Genomic DNA, 18784 nt, shown 5'->3' on the forward strand with positions numbered 1-18784 from the left:
AGTAATTCATTGACTGTAAAGTACTTCCAATCTCTTAATAGCATGGGATTAGGATGACTATCAGCACCCTTCTCAGCCATGATCACTACTACTATTTGCATTCCCTTTGTCCTTTTGTCTATGACATCTTTATCAATTATACCCACTCTCACCCTAACAGTATAAATCTCATCCTATTTTCTTTGTCTTCTGCTCTAACGAAGGGTCATCCAACTCAAAATATTGGCTCTGTTCTCTCTCCACAGATGCTGTCAGACCTGCTGAGATTTTCCAGCAGTTCCTGTTTTTGTTTCAGATTCCAGCATCTGCAGTAATTTGCTTTTAGCTATAAAGTACTCTGCAGTTTACTAAGAATGTAAAAGCCACTTTATGAATGCAAGTCTTATTTTCTTTCTGCATAAAAATTACAACACAAAAACAGGCTATATGGCGCAACAGATTTGTGCTGGTGTTTATCCTCTACATGGACAGTCATCCTAATCCCATGCTCTCATTATCTTTCTCTTTTTCAATGAACTATCTGACCTATTCTTAAATGTTGTCTTGGACTTTTCTTCAACTCTTGTAGCGTGTTCCAAAGCCTCAGAACTATAAAAAAAAATTTCTCCTGTTTTTTTAGTCTTACATTTAGTCCGGATTCTCTGACCTTGCCCACAGCCGATGTTCTCCCACTCCGTTGTGGTGAATGGAGATTTGGCTGAGCACCAAATTCTTTGTTCATTACAGCGATGGTGGGGCATGAATGGCTAGAGCATAATGACCTTAGCCTTATACTAAGCTGCTCAACAATGAAGGATGTCACAACTAAGTGCGATTCTAATGTCACTTACATGCACATATTCACAGCACGGTGGCACAGTGGTTAGCACTGCTGTCTCACAGCACCAGGGACCCGGGTTCGATTCCTGACTTGGGTCACTGTGCGGAGCCTGCATGTTCTCCCTGTGTCTGCGTGGGTTTCCTCCGGGTGCTCCGGTTTCCTTCCATAATCTGAAAGACATGCTGGAAAGGTGCATTGGCCATGCTAAATCCCCATGGATTCTCACAGTGCCTTCATTGCAATGTTAATGTAAGCCTACTTGTGACGCGAATAAGTAAACGTAAACTTTATGGACTACCATTGGTATCCAAAATTGTAAAGCACCACTCCAGCTGAAAACAACTAACAAAAGAGTAAGAAATAAATCTGAACCATTATTTTCAAAGCATCTGCTGCATTCTCATTTAGACAAAATTAGCATGTCATTATAATAGTACAATACCTTGGGCATATTTACTATACAAGTCACAAGACACCAATCACATTTACGGTATCTGGAAACAGGTTGTGGGTTCTTTTATTATGACTAGGCATATGAGAACAGTTATACAAAGGTATAATGCTTCAAGACATCAGAGTTGTGTGTGTTTTGCTCAAAACAAAGGTGAAACTAAGACTTCATCACATGACACATTTCCCTTCTAGTGGTGTCACACTGATATCCCTTAAAGGCATATTAAAGTAAAAGTGACATTGATATCCTTTCCTGAATTGGGTTCACAGCTTGAGGTTACGTGACACTTTGTGCTGTCCTCAGATTGTAGTTTAGCTTATAGCGTCTATTTCTCAAGTCGTATAAGCAAAACAGCAAAGTGGGAGTTCTGTCACAAATTGAAACTTCCTGTGAGCAATGTGGTGAACAGCAGAGTGCATATATTATTGAAAGTGAGTCATTTGATCCAACATTTTCTCGTGATTTTGCTGTGGAGATAATCTGGACTTAATTTTATAACGTGGTATAAACTCCTTGATCCACAAATAACCCATACATCTAAAATTAACCCAGTGAAGTCTCCAAGACTTGGGAGATTTTAGCCATTTTAAGAAGTGACTGTAATAGTTTAAAAGCAGGCTATATTCACAACAGGGTCTTAATTTGTCAAAACCATACAGTAATCTACATTTTGTTTCACTGCATTTACGAGATCCACTGGCAGGATAGTCCATCATTTGGACTGTCATCCATAATTGAAAAAGATTGTTTATCTTTTGGATGAGGTGAAAATTGCTCTTGCAGTGCACATCACAAATGTGTTTAAAGATAAACATTGTTCCTTTTCGTTTATTCTTTCCCCACCTCCTTTCCTGCTTTGTTGGCTCTAAATGGAACTCAAGAAACAGAGGACAGCTGATGCAAACAATTTTCTTCCTTCCTTGCTGCCGAATCTGGAAAAAGTTCTTGGCTTCCTGTCATGAATAACTTTCTTTGACATGGCTGGGCCTTTTGGACAATATTATGAAGGCAGTCAAAGGAGTTTGTACTTCCTGTCTTGCTAATAAAGCAGCTAATATAGTTGGACTTGCTTTCCTTTGGGATATACCATGTTCTGCTCTAAAGTCAAGTAAATGGAATATTGTTTCCTTTGACGTTCTTATATATATTTGTTCGAAAAAAAACCTCTTGCTGAAAATAATTATGTAACAACCTAGGTAAGGTAGATTGAATCAGCAACTACTGTCCTGTGTTATTATTTTTATTCCAATTATAGAAAAAGAACGTTTAAAACCACTTCCATTGATTTTCATAGTGACCTTTAAATAATATATTTCAGATCAATTATGGGTTGAAATTGAACCGTGAATTACTAATGAATGCATTAACACACTCAGCTGAGGTTCCTCTGGGTGCTATTTTAACAAAGGTGTTGAGGCATTTAAAATAAAGTGTTAGGATGGGTATTAAAATAACTCGAAACTGGATTTTATTTGGATTCATCAAAACATTCATTACTATTGTCATAGTCTGAATTCAGGCAACTTTTTAATCTATTTCATAGCTCTGTAGACTTTAAACTTTTTCTTCATGGTGTGCTATTAAGATGACATTAATAATATATCCAACTTTATTAAAGTAGCTATTCTTACAATATCTGTTGACCCATTTAGTTAGCGATGGAGTACACAAATATGTCTTGAGGTGATTGCTGAAAACACTATTTTCAGATATTTCATATAACAGAATAAAATATTTGCTGATAAATGTTAGTTGTGTAAATTTGGCTAATGTTACTTTATCTTAATAGCCAGGAGAAAATAAATTGAGAAGTACATTTTAGTGGGCTTTTTTTTTTAATAGCTATGAATGGGGAAAACATCTTTAATCGTTATCAAATACAGCTGATGCAATCAGAAGAGAAATTATATTGAAACTGTCATAGAATAACCCCAGTATAAATGACAACTCCAAAAGTATGACTCTCAACTTGTTTCTTTTTTAAAGCTGGTTGCCACATCTGCTTATAATTTATTTTCTTTTCCATTCTGCAAAAGTAAACAGTTAATTCTGGAAAAATTGATGTGTTAATGCCCAAAGCCCTCACAGTCTCTGAGCTGTTGGAGCTACTATAGCCTGAACCAAAGTACTTTCTTTCTTCTGCCCAGGAAGGAAATTTTTGTTGCGATATGCCTCTATTACTTCCCCTGCAACATCCGCATATTATAAACTTACCGAGACAGATTTTGGACTCCCAACCCTTTTCTAATTAGGTAAAGTATCATTTCAGTTGTGTATATATTGCTCCCAAACTGCCATAGGAAATATTAGTCATTTCTTAATGCTTTAAAAACAATTTCATTTGCATTGCAGTGTTCAATATAACTTCCTCTCAGTGCTAGACTTACAAGATCAAAGATAAACTCAGTGCTGAGCAAACCAAAACAAGACGTTAATTTTCTTCCTCTAAACTGATGTGGCAGTTAATTCAGTGCACTTTGTCTGGTAAATTTAAAAAAAACTTCTCTGCAAGTGATACCCTACTTGTGCAGATGGAGATTGATTCTTTTTAACATAAATAGATACATATAAATGTATACACATTTACATATAATATCTGGTTTATGGGTTCCAGGTTATTTGGAATGGAATGAAAGCTAATGGTACATCCTGCTTTTTCTTTTGTAGTCTGCCAGCAAGCAGCCAAGCCAGGAATTTCCCTTCGCAGGGGCAGGGCTCCCTTCACCGCTCCTAAATAAAGGCTTTGAGTGTCTCAGCATAATATTGTGCCTTCATTTATGTCATAAATATTTGACAAAATTGGAAGTATTAAAGGAAGTGACTAGAAAAGCTTCTTAACAGGGTGGATGTGTAAGCATGTACATGTATAACTAAGCTGATATCTCAAAGAGTTGGAGAAAAAAAGAATAATCAATGGAACAGTTAGTACGAAAGCTGTTGCGTGGTATATCACATGAACAGTTTTCAGGGTAGTTGCAGCAAGGTACATTGACGATTACTTAATATTGTGGTAGTAAACAGTTGTACAATACACATCACAGAACATTTTAACAGCATTAAAATAACTCATGTAAAATCTATGTTTTGCGCTTTTTAGTATTTTTCAGTTTTATAATAGATCATAGAATGATACACCACAGAAGGTGGCCATTTGATCCATCAAAGCTTTTCCGGCAGAGCTATCCAATTAGTCCTCCTTCCCTGCTCTTCCCATACAGTCCAGTGATTCTTTTACCGTCAGTGGTTTTATTGAGTTCTCTTTAAATCTGCTTGCACCACCCTTTCAGGCTGCACAATCATACAAACATTTTTTTCTTACTGCACATCACCTTAAACCTGTGTCCTCTAGTTGTTAAACTTTTTGAAACTGGAAGCAGTTTCTTATTTACTCTATCAAAACCCTAGATGATTCTCAAAACCTTCATCAAATTGCCTCTTAACCTTTTCTGCCCTGAGAAGACTAACCCAGTTTCTGCAGCCTCCCTAAAGTCTTGACATCCTTCATAAAGTGTAATGTCCAAAATTAAACCACAGTAACCACCTAGTACCTATTTAGCATTTTATAAATAAAGCTAAAGATTCCATCTGCGTTTTTAACAACCATGTCAATTTGTCCTACTGCCTTCAGAGATTTGTGGACATAAACCCTCTGGGCTCTATTCCTGCATACCTATAACATTTATTATGTAGTCCTTTATCAATGCCTTTTGAAAGTCCATACAGACAAGATCCAACATACTATCCCCATTGACCCTCCCCTGTACTTTATCAAAGAAAGTAATCAATTTAGTTAAGCATTATTTTCCTTCAACAAATCGTGCTGGCTTTTATTTATTAGCCCATACTTCTCCAAAAACCAATTAACATTCTCCCAGATCATTGTTTCCCCACCAAAGGTGTTAGATTGACTCACCTGTAATTGCTGGGATTATTCCTCTCACCCTTTTCATACAGAACTGTACCATTTGCAATCCTCCAGCCCTCTGGCACTAACCATGTGTCTAAGAAAGATTGAGAGATTATGGACAGAGCTGTTAAAATTTTCACCCATATTTCTATCAGTCACCGAGGAGGAATCCCAGTTTGAACGCGTAACTTCTCCCTGAGGACTACCAACCTTTTAAGTGCTTCCTCTTTACTCGTCATGTCATATACCCATGCTGCCACCTCCTCCTTTATTGCAGTACCCTGCTATTTAGTGATGACAAATGCAAAGTACTCATTTAATACCTCAGCCATATCTCTGCCTCTTCCTCCACTAGAATATTTCTCTTTTTGCCTTAATTAAGCCCACCTTTCTTTTAACTACCCTTTTACTCTATTTAAAGACATTTGTGTTTCTATTTATGTTAACTGCTTATCTATTCTCAAACTCTCTCTTTATCTTCTTACTCCCTTTTCAAGGTTTTTTTTCTATACTCCTGTATTCAGCTTAGTTCTCTACTATATTGTGAGACTTACGTTTGTCATTAGCCTATTTTGTTACATTTTAATCTCTATCTGTAGTCATTTAGGACACCCTGGCTTGGGTTGTTATTCCTTTTCCCCCTTGCGTCGACTCTGAACATGAACCATGTTCTCTTTGAAGCCTTCTTATTGTTCAATTACTCTTTTCCATGCCAATTTTTGATTCCAATCCACCTTTTCAGCTCACTGAATTTAGCCTTCTTTCAGTAAAATATTCACACACTTGATTATTCCTCATCCATTTCTATAATTATTGTAATCTAGAATCATAGAATCCTTATAGTACAGAAGGTGGCCATTTGGTCCATCTAACCTGCACCGACAGCCATCCCACCCAGGCCCTATTGTTAGGAATGGGTTAACAGTTACCTGCCACTTAAATCCTAAATTGGAAGTTAAATATTTAATAGAGGTCGCTGGGATATATAAAGAGATTACAGTTGGAACTGAGCTTTGGGAGATGTGTGTGGCGTTGAATCAGAAAATAAAGAGAGTTTATGAAGAAGCAGGACTTGTGTTTCCTTTACTGGACTGCAACTGAAAGGCTCAAATACTATCCCCTTAACCCCACGTATTTGCTCTGTTACTCCCCGGACACTAAGGGGCAACTTAGCATGGCCAATCAACCTAACCGACATATCTTTGGAATAATATTATGACCAGCTTTCCCAAGTGCTCCCCCACTGAAACTTGTTCCACTTGCTCTTTTCATTCAGCACTGCTTCCATCCTCTTTGAGCTGGAGACAAGCCGATCAAGGAAGTTCTGATGTATGCATTTCAGAAATTCCTCTCCTCTTTGCCCTTTCACATTTATTATTATTTGATCTAGAATAATTGATCCCCTTGATCACTATATAGTTAGTGTATCTTCTGTAATTTGCCTCCAAATTTGCTGCTTTATCTCCTTGCTATTATTTGTTGACCTGTTTATGCACCTGTTTTATTTGTACTCTCTTCCTATCAGCGCTGTGGGTGTACCTACACCACATGGACTGCAGCAGTTCGAGAAGGCAGCTCACCACCATCTTCTCAAGGGCAATTAGGGATGGGCAATAAATGATAGGCAGCCACATCCACATCCCATGAATGAATTTGAAAAAAGCTCCCCTACTGTTCCATAATTCTAACCAAACAAATTCTGCCTTTGAACGCTCAACTGCATTATCCTTTCCCAATCCGAAAGTAATTTCTTTGATCAATTTTTTTTCTTACCCTATCTTTCCAGGACACCCTGTAGCTGAGAATAGTAAGATCGCAATACTCTTCTTTGAGATAGGTCTTCTCATTGCCACTATTTCATAGTCCCATGTGGAAACTTGTGCCTGCACCTCATCATCCTTATTGGCCATGCTATTTACATGCGAAATAACTAGACTGCCTTTCATTTGCCTGTTGTCTGATTCTTACTATTTCTGAGCAATTCTTTACTCTGTGCTGTTTGTCTCTCCCGCTGCTCTGTGAGCTTTGTTTCTCTGCTGTAATGTTTCAACCTGGTGCCATCTCCTGCCAGTTTGATTGAAATTCACCCCCATTACACTAATTACATTCCCCAAAAGGAAAATCGTCGCGCTCTGTTGCAGTGCAGTTTGTCCATCATGAAAAGTCCCTCCTGTTCTGGATTTAGTCAGTGACATGAAGCCCTCCCTCCTGTACCATCCCTCCAGTGATGCATTAATCTGGCCTATGCTGCTATGGCTATGTTCATTCGTATAACACACTGGAAGTAATCCACAGATTGAGCTTTGAGACCCTTCTTTTTTGGGGCTAAAGGATCAAGGGATATGGGGGGAAGGGGGGATCAGAATGTTGAATTTAATGATCAGCCATGATCAAAATGAATGGTGGAGCAGGCTTGAAGGGCTGAATGGCCTACTCCTGCTTCTATGTTTTTATTTCTGCCTAGCTCTTGAAACTCTGATTGCAGGACCTCAAGCCTTTTCCTTCCAATGTTATTTATCCCCACGTGAACTCTGACTTCTTGTTGTTCCCTTTCTCCGTTCAAAATGTTGTGCATCCTCTCAGAGATACAGGAGATTATTGTGAGATATATCTGCAGTAATGATATTGCATCATACTATATCTCACATAAATATAAGGAAACTTTAAAAAAGACAATAACCTCATAAAGTATGTGACATAAAACTAGTTGTTGCCAGCAAGAAAAGAGATGTATTTTATTTAGCAACAGGAGAATTCTGGTAATATTAAACAAATGGTTTACTAACTGGCAACATGAAACATGCCCCTGGATTCATTGCCTCACTTAACTTCCAAGCAAAGGAACACGGGCGAAAACAGGAAAACAAACCAGCTAATGACTTGAGCAAAAATATCTTGCATATAGCAGAAACAATAACAGATAAACAGGACTGATTACAAGCCTGTAATTTAACATCATTCAGATCACATGTTCTGATTGGCACATGAGCAGTTTCTGACATCACTTTTTAAAAATTCATTTACGAGATGTTGGTGTCGCTGGCTAGGCCAGCATTTTCTGCCCATCCCTATTGTCCTTGAGAACTTGGTGGTGAGCTGTCGTCCTGAACCACAGCAGGTTAGGCAGCACTACTATTACTCTCATATGCATTGATGTCAAATTTGAAATTCTTCAGCCAATTCGCAGCCCCCCTCATCAGCCTGGTGTCAGGCAGTGAGACCACCACTGGAGCACAGGTCAGGGCACCTTTCAATTATATGCATCATGGTTTGCACTTCGCCACAGTGACACAGGGGTAAGTCACAGTGCCCCCAACGGAAGAGGTTGTTGTGGCAGGGTCTGACTCCCAATGCGAAACCTGTTCAGTTTGCCCCATTTGCCGTGCGGGAGGTCAAAGCCTGGGATTTCCAACGTGGGATCATCACCCAGGTGCTGATTCTGGCTGTGTTGTTGGTATTGTACCATGGGTCCTTCCACAGGTCGGCAGTAGAACTGCCTGGCGCGGGCAGGTTGGTCCAGATTGGCTGCCTTGCGTTGAGACATTTGTTGGGTGGGTGGCCATTTGTCTGGATTTTTGTGCGCGCGCTAGGAAGCACGCACAAAATAGCTTCACAATGGGTTTGTGATGGGGCATTGTTACAAAGCACAGGCAGCCAATTCGTGTTCGTTGACCGGATTACTCCTCAGATGTCCTTCATGGTCTTGTTCACCTGGACACCTACCAGTTTGGCAGTGTGCAGAGTTCTTACAGACACGAGTGCAGTGCTCAGCTGTTGAGTAGCAGAGAACCAAAGAGGAAGTTCTTAAAGTTCTGGTGTTTGCTCCCAAGAGGTTCCTGCTAGTTTGCTGATGAGATTGTTGAGAGTCTTCAGTTTAGCTGAGACTTTCTGGAGGTGTGGCTTGAAGGTTAGAGTGCAGTTCAAAACGACACCAAGTGGGTGTAGAGTGGTGTTTGATGTGGCTGCCATTTAGGTAGAGGTGAAACTCTTGGTGATTTCTTGAATTGTCAAGGTTTAAGTTTGAAGTTTATTTATTAGGGTGACAAGTAGGCTTACATTAACACTGCAATGAAGTTACTGTGAAAATCCCCTAGTCGCCACACTCCAGCACCTTTTCAGGCACACTGAGGGAGAATTTAGCATGGCCAATGCACCTAAGCAGCATGTCTTTCGGATTGTGGGAGGAAATCGTGCCACCGTGCCGCCCTTGAGTTAGACCACCATAGTTGGGCCTAGGACATGATCCTGAGAAACCCCTGCTGTGATGTCCTGGAATTGAGATCATTGACCTCCGGCAACCACGACCATCTTCCTTTGTGTCAGGTAGACTCCACCTGAACCCTCAATCAGAACACCGCCTTTATTGTACATTAAAGTTAAATGTTGTGACATTGGGTTACATGTAAATCTTGATTAAATACTTCTATTTTTAAAAACACACACCATTTGGTGAAGCACATAGACAGAAAGATTTACCCTCAGGTGTCTTCATTAATGACCTTCTTTCCATAACGAGGGTCAGAAGTGGGGATGTTCACTGGCAGAAAGGTTTCAGGTTTAGTCATTGGTCTATGCTGGTGTTTCTGATTTCAGTAGAAAGTGATGACAATGCCATAGTTGTGCCCCAACAAAAGTTGATCAGCAAGTGGGAATATCATGTGGAGTCCCTTATCATTCCTTTTCTATTCATTCACTGGATATCAGCATCGCTGACAAGACCAGCATTTATTGCCTGACCCAAATTGCCCTTAAGAAGGTGATGGTGAGCTGCCGCATTAGACTACTGGAGCCTGTGTAGGATAGGTACACTGTCAGTGCTGTTAAGAAGAGAGTTTGAGCATTTTGGCCCAACAACGAAGTAGGAAGGCAATATTATTCCAAGTCAGAATGACGTGTGGCTTGGAGGGATACTAGCAGGTGGTGGTGCACCCTTTGGCCTGATGCCCTTGTCTTTATAGGTGGTAGAGATCACAGATTTGGGAGGCACTGTCAAAGGAGCTATAGCAATCCTGTGCAAGGCATCTTGTGGTTGATACACAATTCAGAAAAGTAGCACAGACGTGTCTTGACTTCTGTCACGTGGCATATCCTGCTGCACCATTGGTTTTCATGATGTGGAGATGCTGGCGTTGGACTGGGGTAAACACAGTAAGAAGTCTCACAACACCAGGTTAAAGTCCCAACAGGTTTATTTGGTAGCAAAAGGCTTTAACCTGTTGGACTTTAACCTGGTGTTGTTAGACTTCTTAATGCACCATTGGTTTGCCAGATTGCCCGCTCTGTAATCCAGCTTTGCTACCTCTTCACAACCCAGCCCGTCACGTTTAAATTGAACTGGTCAAAACCTGTTTGTAAAATATTTGTACATTTCCCTAAATTAAACTCATCAATTTGGTGTTTGAAATCCAAGTGTGAGTATAATTTTACCTCAGTTCTATGTGTTTTAACATTTATCGGCTCTTTCAATAGCTGAGTAATTTGTGCTTGGCCTCTATCTTTAGATTTGATTGTGAGCACCCAATACTGAAAAATAGCAGGGGTTCTTTTGGTTAAGAACAGAAATTGTTGGAAATAGATCTGGCTGCTTCTGTGGAGAGAGAAATAAGGAGTTAACATTTTGAGTCGAATATGACTCTTCTCCGGTTCTGAAGAAAAGTTATATTCAACTCAAAATGCTAACCCTGTTTCTTTCTCCACAGATGCTGCCAGATCATAGCATCCTAGGGTGCAGAAGGAGGCCATTCGGTCCATCTAGTCTGCACAGAGCACAATCCCCCACAGAGCACAATCCCACCCAGACCGTTTCCCCATAGCCCCACGCATTTACCCTAGCTAGTCCCCCTAACACTAGGGTCAATTTAGCATGGCCAATCCACCTAACCCACCTAATCTTTGGACGGTGGGAGAAAACCGGAGCACCCGGAGGAAACCCACGCAGACACGGGGAGAATATGCAAACTCCACACAGACAGTGACCCAAGTTGGGATTCGAACCCGGGTCCCTGGCGCTGTGAGGCAGCAGTGCTAACCACTGTGCCGCCGTGCCGCCTCAATTGAGTATTTCAGGGACTTTCTGTTTTTATTTCAGATTTCCAGCATCCACAGTATTTAACTTTTAGTTTTTGTTCGGTTTGTTGTCACAAACTGATACCTGAGCAGAGTACTACTAAAAAGCTTCTGAGTATTTGAAGTTGTATAATTAAAAGAGCTATTAAAGTGCTCTTAAATTCAGTGAGAAAAGTATTGATATTTTATACACATTTCCTAAACTGATCAGCCAGTTGGACTGCTCACCAAATCAATCACTGGAATTAGATTCTGTTGTGTTTCAGAATTTTCACTAAATAACACTCAACTGACAATAGATAAGTTGCCTCAAAACTCTTCTTTTCAAGCAGAGAAACCCATAAAACGCTCAACAAAACAATAACATTTCATGAGTGATTTAATAATCATGTCATCACAATTAACAAACTGGAACTGAAGAAAAAAGTATAAATATATTTGCAGAAGACTATTTACCTTGCAAAGAATTTGGATTTTATTGAAACTGATAAGAGAGATTCCTTTTGGCTAAGATCGAGCATCAGATCAAGCCCAAGATGGGATGCAATGCCTTATCTTGTGAGCTTGGATCTTGTTTGTCTCTCTTGTGGGGACTATGAATTGGATTCAATTGGAATTTGGTTTTTTGGAGCAAACTAGGAGGTGAATTTGGGTCTGCCTGGTGCACTCTAAGCATTGTAACAAAGAATGAAGTAAAACAAAATTCAAGAGAGAGATTTTCACAAAGTAGCAGAGAGCCCTTTTCACCTGTACACCTGAAAACATGATGTGGAGATGCCGGCGTTGGACTGGGGTAAACACAGTAAGAGTTTTAACAACACCAGGTTAAAGTCCAACAGGTTTATTTGGTAGCAAATGCCATTAGCTTTCGGAGCGCTGCTCCTTCGTCAGATGGAGTGGAAATCTGCTCTCAAACAGGGCACAGAGACACAAAATCAAGTTACAGAATATTGATTAGAATGCGAATCTCTACCACAACACCACACAACCCCGCCACAGCAACCTCCGCAAGACGTGCCGGACCATCGACACAGACGCCACCACCCCACGCGAGAACACTGTCCACCAGGCACACGACACCCACTCCCGCAACCCGGCCAACGCCGTCCACCCGACACACTGCAGGAAAGGACGTCCCGAGGCACGGCACACCGGGGAAACCACGCAGACGCCACGACAACGGACGAACAAACACCGCCCGACAACCACCAGGCAAGACTGCTCTCCTGTGGGGGAGCAACCCAGCAGCCACAGGCACCCAGCCTCCGATCCCTGGGCAAGCGCCCCTCGGTGTGCCGTGCCTCGGGGCGTCCTTTCCTGCAGCGTGTCAGGTGGACGGCGTTGGCCGGGTTGCAGGAGTGGGTGCCGTGTGCCTGGTGGACGATGTTCTCGCGTGGGATGGTCCGACACGTCTTGCGGAGGTTGCTGTGGCGGGGTTGTGTGGTGTCGTGGTAGAGATTCGCATTCTAATCAGTATTCTGTAACTTGATTTTGTGTCTCTGTGCCCTGTTTGAGAGCAGATTTCCACTCCATCTGACGAAGGAGCAGCGCTCCGAAAGCTAATGGCATTTGCTACCAAATAAACCTGTTGGACTTTAACCTGGTGTTGTTAAAACACCTGAAAACACACAGGTAAAAGGTTAATAATTTGATTAGAGCAGACAGCTCTAGTTATGTGCTATTAATTCTAGGATTCTAACTCAGTAACTCCCTAAATGGAGACTTTATCTTGGACATTACTCACAACGTTCAGAGTGGAATTTGTGTATGACACTTGTGACTATGTTGCTTTGAAAAAGAGGCACAGTTGGTAATGAAGATGGCCCTCATAATCCTTAATAATTTAAACAGCATGTGAATAACTACAGTACTGACCAAAACTAATATTGGGACATTGTGACTGAACCTAACTTATACAGCAAACCTCTCTCAATCTTGTGGCAGTTTTGAAGCTAATAATTAGCAAAATCAACTGAAAAACAAAATAATTTGATCTCGATCAAAATACAAGGGCACAATCAGAGAAACATCATTTTTCTTTCACTTGTATGTTGCTCTCAGAGACTCTCATATACCATCAAGTCCTAATGATGATGGATATTGATACTGTGTAAATATCAAAAGGACATAACCACATACACACATAAACACACTATATAAGTAGAAGACTAGGGCACTGACATTGTGAAATTATACACAACCTAAGTGGTGACCACTTAACAAATATAAACAATAAGCAGATATGGAATAATTAAATTGGTCACCAAAAGCTTCAAATACTGACACAGCTGTGTAAATAAGTGGGTACACAGAATCCTGGAATAAATGAATAATGTGCGAAGCACAGAAACAGCAGTGATGTACAAATCTGGGTTAGCCTCAACTCAAAGTAAATACGTAGCCCAATTCGGATCAATTTGATTTGCAATTTTTAAAAGATTTAATATTCAACTTAATGTTTCTGACAATAGACTCATGTCAAATTGAAAGCAAAGTTAGCTTTTCAATAGTGTAGGGTACCTCTTCAAATAAGATTGACATTGGTAGGTAAGTACAATGCATGCATTTTAAAGTCTAAACTTGGCATAATTGAAGCAAAACTTCTAAATTTACCTCATCCTTTTCTTACTTTTTTGAGGCTGCGGGCCTTAGCCCTCCACTGGTTTCTAACAAAAACAGTGATCTGTTTCTCTGACATTCTTCACATGTTTTGGTAGTGAAAGAATACATTTTTTAACAATATTTTCTCCCATTCCCTCTGATGGGATGGAAAGTGATTTGTCTGTCAAAGCCACAATCTGTGAAAGAGGAAAGTCAACTTAACTTCATCCAACCAGAAAAATAGTAACATTTCCATATTTTTAAATTGTTTCTGTTAAGTCATAGAGGTCACAGAGGTTTACAGCATGGAAACAGGCCCTTTGGCCCATATCCCGATATATCCATCTTACCCATGTAATTGTCTAAATGCTTTTTAAAAGATTGTAAAAGATTTTTAAAATTGTACCCTACTGCCTCTGGCAGCTTGTTCCAGACACTCACCGCCCTCTGTGTGAAAAGAATTGCCCCTCTGGAACCTTTTGTATCTCTCCCCCCTCATCTTAAACCGACGCCCTCTAGTTTTAGACTCCTCTACCTTTGGGAACAGATGTGACTATCTACCTTATCTATGTTCCTCATTATTTTATAGACCGCTATAAGATCACCCATAAGCTTCCTATGCTCCAGAGAAAAAAGTCCAAGTCTGTACAGCCTCTCCCTATAACTCAAACCATCAAGTCCGGGTAGCATCCGAGTAAATCTTTTCTGCGCTCTTTCTAGTTTAATAATATCCTTTCTATAATAGGGTGACCAGAACTGTACACAGTATTTCAAGTGTAGCCTTACTAATGTCTTGTACAACTTCAACAAGATGTCCCAACTCCTGTATTCAATGCTCTGACAAATGAAACCAAGCATACCGAATGCCTTCTTCACCAGCCTGTCCACCTGTGACTCCACTTTCAAGGAGCTATAAACCTGTACTCCTAGATCTCTTTGTTCTATACTCTCCCCAACACCCTGTCATTAACTGAATAGGTTCTGCCCCAATTCGATCTACCAAAATGCATCACCTTACATTTATCTAAATTAAACTCCATCTGCCACTGGCCCAATTGATCAAGATCCCATTGCAATCCTAGATAACCTTCCTCACTGTCCACTATGCTACCAATCATGGTTTCATCTGCAAACTTACTAACCATAAATTCTCATCCAAATCATTAATATAAATAACAAATAACAGTGGACCCAGCACCGATCCCTGAGGCACACTGCTGGTCACAGGCCTCCAGTTTGAAAAACAGCCCTCTACAATCACCCTCTGTCTCCTGTCGTCAAGCCAATTTTGTATCCCATTGGCTACCTCACCCTGGATCCCATGAGATTTAACCTTATGCAACAACCTACCATGCGTTACCTTGTCAAAGGCATGCTGAAGTCCATGTAGGCAACGTCGACTGCACTGCCTCATCTACCTTCTTGGTTACCCCTTCAAAAAACTCAATCAAATTTGTGAGACATGATTTTCCACTCTCAAAGCCATGCTGACTGTCCCTAATCAGTCCTTGCGTCTCTAAATGCCTATAGATCCTGTCTCTCAAAATACCTTCCAACAACTTACCCATCACAGATGTGAGGCTCACTGGCCTGTAGTTCCCAGGCTTTTCCCTGCAGCCCTTTTTAAACAAAGGCACAACATTTGCCACCCTCCAATCTTCAGGCACCTCACCTGTGACTATCAATGATTCAAATATCTCTGCTAGGGGACCCATAATTTCCTCCCTAGCCTCCCACAATGTCCTGGGATACACTTCATCAGGTCCCAGGGATTTATCTACCTTGATGCGCTTTAAAACTTCCAGCACCTCCTTCTCTGTAATATATACATTCCTCAGGACATCGCTATTTATTTCCCCAAGTTCCCTAACATCCATGCTTTTCTCAACAGTAAATTCTGATGAATCTCACCCATCTCTTGTGGATCCGCACATAGATGACCTTGTTGACCCTTAAGAGGCCCTACTCTCTCCCTAGTTACTGTTTTGCCCTTTATGTATTTGTAGAAGCTCTTTGGATTCTCCTTTGCCTTATCTGCCAAAACAATCTCGTGTCCCCTTTTTGCCTTCCTGATTTCTCTTTTAACCCTACTCCTACACCCCCTAAACTCTTCAAGGGTTTCACTTGATCCCAGCTGCCTATGCATGTGATGTGCCTCCTCCTTCTTCTTGACCAGGGTCTCACTATCCCGAGTCATCCAGGGTTCCCTACCTCTACCAGCCCTGGTCTTAACTCTAAGAGGAATGTGCTTATCCTGAACCCTGGTTAACACACTTCTGAAAGCCTCCCACTTACCAGATGTCCCTTTGCCTTCCCAAAGTCTCCCCCAATTAACTTTTGAAAATTCCTGTCTGATACTATCAAAATTGGCCTTGCCCCAATTTAGAATTTTAACTTTTGGGCCAGACCTATGATTCTCCATAGCTATCTTAAAACTAATAGAATTATGGTCACTGGTCCAAAAGTGATCCCTCACTAATACTTCTGTCACCTGCTCTTCCTTATTTCCCAAGGGGAGGTCAAGTTTTGCCCCCTCTCTAGTCGGGCCATCCACATACTAAATGAGAAATTCCTCCTGAATACACTCAACAAATTTCTCTTCATCCAACCCTCTAATATTATGGCTGTCCCAGTCAATGTTGGGAAAGTTATTTGTTATTTATATTAATGATTTGGATGAGAATATAGGAGGCATGGTTAGTAAAATTGGTGACATAGTGGACAGTGAAGACGGTTATCTCGGATTGCAACGGGATCTTGATCAATTGGGCCAGTGGGCTGACGAATGGCAGATGGAATTCAATTTAGATAAATGTGAGGTGATGCATTTTGGTAGATTGAACCAGGGCAGGACTTACTCAGCTCATGGTAGGGCATTGGGGAGAGTTACAGAACACACAGATCTAGGGGTACAGGTTCATTGCTCCTTGGAAGTGGAGTCACAAGTGGACAGAGTGGTGAAGAAGGCATTCAGCATGCTTGGTTTCATTGGTCAGAACATTGAATACAGGAGTTTGGACGTCTTGTTGAAGTTGTACAAGACATTGGTAAGGCCCCACTTGGAATACTGTGCACAGTTCTGGTCACCCTATTATAGAAAGGATATTATTAAACTAGAAAGAGTGCAGAAAAGATTTACTAGGGTGCTACCGGGACTTGATGGTTTGAGTTATAAGGAGAGGCTGGATAGACTGGGACTTTTTTCTCTGGAGTGTAGAAGGCTGAGAGGTGACCTTATAGAGGTCTATAAAATAATGAGGGGCACAGATCAGCTAGATAGTCAATATATTTTCCTAAAGGTAGGGGAGTCTAAAATTAGAGGGCATAGGTTTAAGGTGAGAGGGGAGAGATACAAAAGTGTCCAGAGGGGCAATTGTGTCACACACAGGGTGGTGAGCATCTGGAACAAGCTGCCAGCGGCAGTAGTAGAGGCAGGTACAATTTTGTCTTTTAAAAAGCATTTAGACACTTACATGGGTAAGATGGGTATAAAGGGATATGGGCCAAATGCGGGCAATTGGGACTAGCTTAGGGGTTTTTAAAAAAAAAGGGTGGCATGGACAAGTTGGGCTGAAGGGCCTGTTTCCATGCTGTAAACCTCTATGATTCTATGACCCTCTAACTTTACCCTGTAATAATATGTGCCGATAGCCTTGCCATTGTTATTACTGCAAAATCTACACCAGTAACAAAATTCAATCATTCATTTTAATTTTGTTGTTTTAGAAGAAAAAAAATGTGAGAGTGTGTGCGCAACCTCAAATACTGTACTTCCCTAAACTAGGTGTGTTACTTTAATAAAAACTTCAGTCTAACCAGGCATATGTACAAATTGCTGCAGCTTTCCATTCTCACCATTTTTGGTATTTCCAGTAAGCGCGAGAATTGCTGTCCAAGCATCAGGTATGGAGCAATCGGTGAGCAACGCCAGTGGAAATAAAGTTAATTCACATCCTTACTGGCTCTGGATGCCAATCCGAAGGTCCTGAGTAGGAAAATTCAGTATTCGCCAATTGCTCCTCTGTACTTGGCTGATCATGTATTTTCCCATCTCAAATGCCTCCCCATCATCATCCCGGGCTGGAAAGAACACCAGAGTGTGTGGGTGTTTTTGTGGAGCTGCTCACTACAGCCAACTGAGCTGCTCCCCACTGACAGGGAGAAGCAAAATATAGGTCTCAATGGGGAGTGGAAACTAAATCTACAAATATTTCTGATGAAAGAGAATATGTTTTAACCATTTGGTGACATTTCACAGTGGTTGCCCGCATCCTTTTAACAATCGTTTGGTTTTGGTTTTAAAACGAGTGAACAAAAGGCAAAATTTCCACCAGAACCTTCATGCTGCCTATATCATTAGTTCAAAAAACAAAATCAAGGTAGACCCTATAATTATCCGAGAGCATTAGAGGGGGAAAGTCATGTAGTGCAGAATAAAAATTTCCCAACAGAAGAATCATACTTTCCTTATTATTCCTGCTAAGTTAGATAATTTATGTGTCCTGAATTGAGGCTGCTTTGCCAAACTTCCATTAAAAATCCCCCTGCCTTAACCCTGAACTCTCATCTTATTCTCGTTTCTCTCCCATCTTCTCTCATGGGCCCCTTTCAGCTGATATTGTAAATAGTTCCTCATTTTTCACGGTCTATCCCTCTCTACTATAAATCTATTGCATTATCCCTCTGCTCATACGCCCCCACCCCCCCCGCCCCGACCTGACCTGTGCATACTTCTGCCCTATCTCCCGATCTTTTTCCTGTCTAAAGACCTTGAACGTGTTGCTGCTTCCCAAATCCACACTACTCTTTCCCAGAGCATGTTTGAATCTAATCTATCAGTATTGCTCCACAAAACAGTACTGGAAACGTACTTTCATGGAATCCCTACAGTACAGAAGGAGACCATTTGGCCCATCATGTCTGTACTGACCACAAT

General features: G+C 41.0%; 1 protein-coding gene across 8 annotated transcripts in view; it reads left to right on the top strand.

Moving 5' to 3' along the window:
* supt3h (SPT3 homolog, SAGA and STAGA complex component) overlaps nucleotides 1-18784 on the top strand; it is a 416614-nt gene that overhangs the window by 391339 nt on the left and 6491 nt on the right. The gene's annotated exons all lie outside the window — the stretch shown is intronic.

Source organism: Mustelus asterias, chromosome 5, assembly GCF_964213995.1.
Source record: "Mustelus asterias chromosome 5, sMusAst1.hap1.1, whole genome shotgun sequence".
Taxonomy (NCBI): domain Eukaryota; kingdom Metazoa; phylum Chordata; class Chondrichthyes; order Carcharhiniformes; family Triakidae; genus Mustelus; species Mustelus asterias.